Source organism: Anneissia japonica, unplaced genomic scaffold, assembly GCF_011630105.1.
Source record: "Anneissia japonica isolate Jap-2015-1 unplaced genomic scaffold, ASM1163010v1 scaffold5_len213053_cov157, whole genome shotgun sequence".
NCBI lineage: Eukaryota > Metazoa > Echinodermata > Crinoidea > Comatulida > Comatulidae > Anneissia > Anneissia japonica.
In genome coordinates, this window is record NW_022740246.1 from 38,486 (window position 1) to 44,915 (window position 6,430).

Genomic DNA, 6,430 nt, shown 5'->3' on the forward strand with positions numbered 1-6,430 from the left:
GTGGCAGTGTCCACAGAGCCCGACCATACGACCCTATACAGCGATACAGATCGTCGTAGTTGTATACATACATCATATTATAGTATTTTACCGCCACCCCTCTGTTAAATCTCAGGATCAGTCACGTGCACTTTAAACTTAATGCCATAGAAATCGTTTATTTTACCGCAATCTTGGCATCAAACCTACCGAATTTGATTAAAGTGAGTGGGGGGAGGAGATGCGTACCAACTCTATCTCTCTGCTACTTCAACATATTCCCAGAGGCAAGGAAGTCCAAGACATCTGAGTAAATAATCAGTCACTTTCATGTTTAATAATAAAAGTTGCAGATAAAGTGGTGTTACGGCGGCGAAGGCATTAGGAATTGCTCAGGCAGAATGGTCCAAACCAACCTTAGTCCTATCATAAAGGATTCCTTCTTGGTCCTATGGTGTTTAAATGTCACCACTAGATCCTCTGAAATAGCACTCTCAGATGTTTTTGTTGATAACAGAAGTATTGTTTTAAATGTCGATTGATATTGATATGGGTGTGAGCAGTTCAAACTACGTATTGGTTTATTAGAATCTAAACAACATGTATCTGTTTCATTAACAAATTATTTTTATTTAAAAACCTATGATATTTGATTATCATCGTGCAAAACTACAAAACAACGAATGACCACGCAGGAAAGAAAATTAATTTTAGTATAATGAGTTGGTTATAATAGGCTTAGAGTTGGTTATAATAGACTTAGATACTGAACTAACATTGTTAGTTCAGTATCAGAATATCATAATAATTAATCATCTTTTTTAATACAATAAATATCATTAGTTGAAGTCGTGTTTAAAATGAGTAAAATAGGCCTACAGCTGTTTTATGATCCCACACCTACGACTACGAGTAAATGAACGATGCCGAGGTCATATGGATCCTCTCCCAGTATATTATTTTGCCTCTGTATGTAACTTACATACGGCAGTGAATTTGGCCCTCTCCGGGTTAAATTTCACCCCAACCCACTTTCCTGGAGAGAAAAACCACAATTCATTGGAGAAACAAAAAATATCTCATGTATTTTCTACACATACAAGCCAAGGCTCACGCATTCGGGGTCACCCCAAATGCGTGAGCCTTGGCTTGCTTTTGCTCGTCCGACCAAAGTTTTAATTCGCCTATCCAAATATCCAAATCCATAAAAAATCTGCCCGGGATCCTAGTCGAGGCTGTAGTTTGCACCTAATCATCCTGTCCTGTCAAACATGTACAACCCCCTGTAGGCAAACTTCTGGAGCCATCGCTGAGACTCTGGTCAATATAGTTAAGCAATGATAGGGAGAAATATAACATACAACTTCTTAAAAATAATGAAGTAACAAAGCCAAAAAAAAAAAGAAAAGAAAAGAAAAAGAAAAAACAAAAATGATCGCCAAAGGCGCCTCACAAGTTATATGAGAGCGTCTGAAACACCAAAGTTTCGTGGGGGCATGCCCCGCCCCGGACCCCTAGAGTAGTGTTATCTCGATCAGCGCCACTTCTGCCTCTCCCCCTTTCGGACATCTCTGGATCTTGTCTTATTGTCGATGTTTTTCTCTTAGGTTTTGTAATGATTCCTTGATTTTGTAATATGTAAATTGATTCTGTGTTTCTGGAATGGATAACAATAAATATTATTTCGCGAGGCGCTATATAAATCCAGAATTATTATTATTATTATTATTATTATTATTATTATTATTATTATTAGTATTATTATTATTATTATTATACTATACTATACTATACTCAAAGATCAGCTGAAAGCAAGGAAAACATCTATGGCCTAAGAAGTAGACAGAAACAAATATGATAGAGGGCGCGAGGGTGTGTGTGTTTATGTGGTGTTCAGCTGCATTCACCTCGGGTCAACGGAAACGAAATTTGGACCGCGTCGCCAATGCGCTGAACGCCAGTGTCCCGATTCTTACACACTGATTCGATTTTCCAATCGGGTCGTTAGGCACTCCAATTTGAAAATTCGGACTCGATGTTAATGCAGATTTACTCGCCAAGTGATTGGCTGCGGGAATCCTCCTGCAGAGACCCATGTATCTTCGCAGAATGTTAATTGACGTCACTGACTGGCTATATCAGGAATATATTATTTTGATGACTTATTGGGGAAAACACTGCATTTATAGACTAATAAAAATATAGATAACATTTGGTTTGCAATTTATTTTGATTTTATTTTCACTACCATTCCGCTCATTGCTATCCAAAAGGTACATGCGTTTAGGCCTATACGAATAAACTGGTTTATTATTAACAGCGTATATGTTGCTTATAATGGTATATGCCATTAACGAAATAGCACAATAATAGAACGTGGGTGTGGGGATTTGTATGAGGTGTGTCGGGAGAGTTCTCTCCCGCTTCTTTTCTGACATCTGACCTCCATCACCATGTACTCATACAAACAGATTACTAATAAAAGTGTTTTTAACCTATCTACGATTAGCTGTAGAACGGAAGAGTAGTGATATGTTATACACATCTAGATGTGTATAAGAGACAGTATATATATATATATCCAATCCAACATTTGTGTAAATAGCTACTTGATATTTATACCGCTAAACATTTAGAAATTAATCTTAATTACTAAAATTAAGGATTTTCTAAAAAGTTGAAATGTACACAGGTAGGCCTAATACAAAAACAAGCACATGGTAGGTTTTTGTTTAAATATGTAACATCAAAAAGACAATGCGATGCGAACATTAATAATAAATTGATATAATGTATAGGTATCAGTAGGCCTATATGTTTATTTTAAAAAGTAATATAATTGAGAAAAGTGGTCCGGGCAAAGTGGTGCGGCCGGTGCGGTTCCGACGGCCCTGGATGCTTCTCTAGTTGCCTTTTGAGCCGTTTGAACATGCCACTGTTGAGGAGCCATTAATCTAAAACTTATGGTACTTAGACGTAACACCTAGAGTATCACGTGATAAATGCAGTGACTTACTCAGGGGCACCTCTCACACACGTGTGGACAGTCTGCAATATAATCTGCAAACGGTCCATCCACATCCTCACAATAGTTTTTATAGTATACACAATTTGCTGCATCGGGTTGGCTGCAGTCATCTGTCAAAATATACATTTAAATAGTCATCTAAGTGTCAAGCAAACTTAACAACTGAACAATCAGAACAGATGGGCGGGGCGGGGCTTAGCAGACGGTAAATGCATTTTTACGTTGGCCGATGTTTAAACATTTGAGTGGTAATAAATTATTTTCACATAAATATTAAAAATGAGGGTGTTTTATATTGTATATTAGGGGAAGATTTTGTGGGGGCTGGGCCGTCCCCGGTCCCCTTTTTTGTTTTGAAAGTTAAAAAAAAAGGGGAAAAAAAAAGAAAGAAAGAAAAAGAAAGAAAGAAAAAAAAATGATCAGGGCTATTTTCGGGCGTCTAGAACACAATAAAATTCGCGGGGCATGCCCCCGGACCCACTAGGGTGGTGTTGTCTCGATCAGCTCCATTTTCGACCCTCTTTCTGCCACCCCCCCACTTTTTTTTGGATATCTTCTTGATCCGCCCCGCCAACTGACATGACGAGACTCGGTATAACCATAGAGAAAATATGCTCTATTAAAATATGTTATATTTTCTCTATGGTATAACAGTCACAGCATGGTCACAGCAATCTTATTACGCAAGTATTTACATCGTATAGCGCGGCATACGAAGGAGTCTAAGTTAGCAAGTTGATCAAGACAAACATAAAAATGAAACAATTTGAGCCATACTATTTCGAACCTTTAGAATTAGACAAAAGACTAGAAGAATAATGGAAAAAAAATTCGATTGGGCACTATACTGACTGGTAAGCTTACTACTATTATAATACTAATATAATAATAATACTAGGCCTACTCGTTCTAGGCCAGAGGGAGGCCTAGATAGTAACACACGCATCAGTGGCGTAACTGGCATTGCAGCCAGTGCAATGCACTGGGGCCCACCCAGCTAACAATATTACGTTATTACTGTAATGTTATAATAACGTTACAGTTTGGTGATAAAAAACGTTATTTTGTAGAACCATATGTACGTACTTATCAACCTAATTTCACAACGTCACAACGTTTGAACGTTCTTACAGCGTTGTGCGAACGTTATTTTGTGACATTCCTAACCACATCGTTCGTGAACGTTATAGGAACGTTTTGTGTTTGCTGGGCAGGGCTTTTATGGGCCCATTCATAAATAGACCTAAAAATAATAATTAGAATAGTTTCCGTGTTTTAATTTTGAAAAAAAAAATCTGGCAGCGGAACCCTCAATAATATTCAATTTTTAGAGGAGTAATTATTTATTACTGTATTCAAAGCTGGGGCCCCAGCCTGCCCGACCCCTATTTTTTCAAAATTATAAAAAAAAAGATGTTGAAAAAGGAAATTATATTCATTATATTATTAGTCTGAGAGTGCTATAATCATAAATTGTCTTGCCTCAGCCCCTGGAAGAGGAAGACCACGTCATCCCCACCATTTGGGTGGGTGCAAAGCAGCAAAACAACCCAAATGGTGGGGATGAGGTGGTCTTCCTCCTCCAGCTTTGAAAATCCCTCCCTGTCCCCTCTATTCGAACCCGCCACTAGTAACAATTATTTAATTTTACGTGCCACGAATTTGTTTTGATTAGCTTAGACAAGCTGCTGAGCCCCTCTTAAAATAGTTACGAATCCGATTATAAATGGTATTTAGGAGTAGGAGTTAATTTTTTTTCGCACCTAGCTACGCCGCCGATTCACGTCTGCTGGTTTAAATCGTCACTGTCAGCGTACAGAGGTTGACGAACATAATAAATATTATTTCATTGAAAAACGTATATCGTCCTGTTTTTAGCCTTATGCTTTTTGGCATGTTTTCGTACAATGATGACATAGATTAATTCATAATTTTGTTATAAATGACCTAAGAATAAACTACAGTTGAATAGAAAAATAATTTATAACAAACAATTGCAGTGCAAAAACAATTCATTTATGATAGGCCTATGAAATTAACAGCAATGTAATAAAAACAACAAAAGCTATAGGCCCGATATTGTTTCACGATTCGAGTTCAATGTTAATAACCAGCTATTCTTTATTTCTAGATAACGAGCTTTCTATTGGATGCAGAAGATAGAATAACATGAATAGAGTACGACTTATGAATCAGGGTGCAGGCTGTAAGGTATAGATTATAATCCCATATAAAAAGACACGAAACAAGAAATCCTCATATGGTTATTGGTCCAAATTTACAAGATTGTGTTTATACGAAGTAAAATGCAGTAGGTCTATAATACCAATGTTTATTCTAAAGATTAAGTAAAATTTTGATTTAACACTCAAAAGGTCAAAATATAAAATTGAATAATTATGTTTCTCTTTTTGAGACTAATTTAGTTGATTTGATACAATAAAAGAAAAATAAGTGTCCCTTAAATGGGGGTTAAAATATATTTTGTTAGACCATTTGGCACATACAAAAAGTGTCCCCGTCCCCTTAATAGGGGTGTCCCACAGGAGGGGCTCTACTGTGTGTGCGCGCGCACACACACACACACACACCCACCCACACACACACACACACACACACACACACCTACACCCCCCTCACACACACACACACATATATATATATATATATTATATATATTATATATTTTAATATAATTATCATATATATACCTGTCTCTTAACATATATATATATATATATATATATATATATATATAAATTCAAGTTGATTTAGGTGGCAGTAAATTTAATTAATTTCTCAACATTATTTAACTTACCTTCTGCATTTGTGGTTAATGTGTTCTCCTACATAAAACACAAAGAGAACGACATTATTATTATTATTATAACTATTGAAATAAAATTATTCCATAGAAATCACGTAATAATCTAAAATAATACAATTATGGTTATTTTCTTAGATAGGCATACAGCATGGCAAAATAATGACACTATGAAAAGTAACAGGGGAGTGGTTTAGATGCATCATCTTACATTGACATAATTAGCTATAGTACAGTAAAATGTTTTTATTTTAAAATTTTATGAATGTTAATCTTCCTTACATGGATACATTTTATTCATTAATGACTAACATCGAATTAACACTAAAAGTGGCAAATTATGCTATATTCATTTTTCTTAGAAAAGAGAGCACATTATTTTGCAACACAAAATACTGTATATTATGTAAAGTATAAGGGCCTGTGGCCTTACAGAACTTACCGGCAGGAGAACATTAAGAGCGAGGATGCTCAAGAACAAAATGCACAGTGACTTTGACGTCATGTTGTTCAGTGAAACAGAGTTAAATGCAGGTAGTTATTGTAACCACTTCAGTTGTAGTTTGATTTTCACGGTTTTCAGGGTTTCGTCGAAGTTA

General features: G+C 36.1%; 1 long non-coding RNA gene across 1 annotated transcript; it reads right to left on the reverse strand.

Moving 5' to 3' along the window:
* Window positions 1-2,990: 2,990 nt before the first annotated feature.
* Window positions 2,991-6,430, reverse strand: LOC117118213. The gene is made up of 3 exons (XR_004447016.1): window positions 6,274-6,430; window positions 5,826-5,853; window positions 2,991-3,117 (listed from the first exon to the last, which is right to left on the reverse strand). It is a non-coding gene; the product is annotated as an uncharacterized LOC117118213 (long non-coding RNA).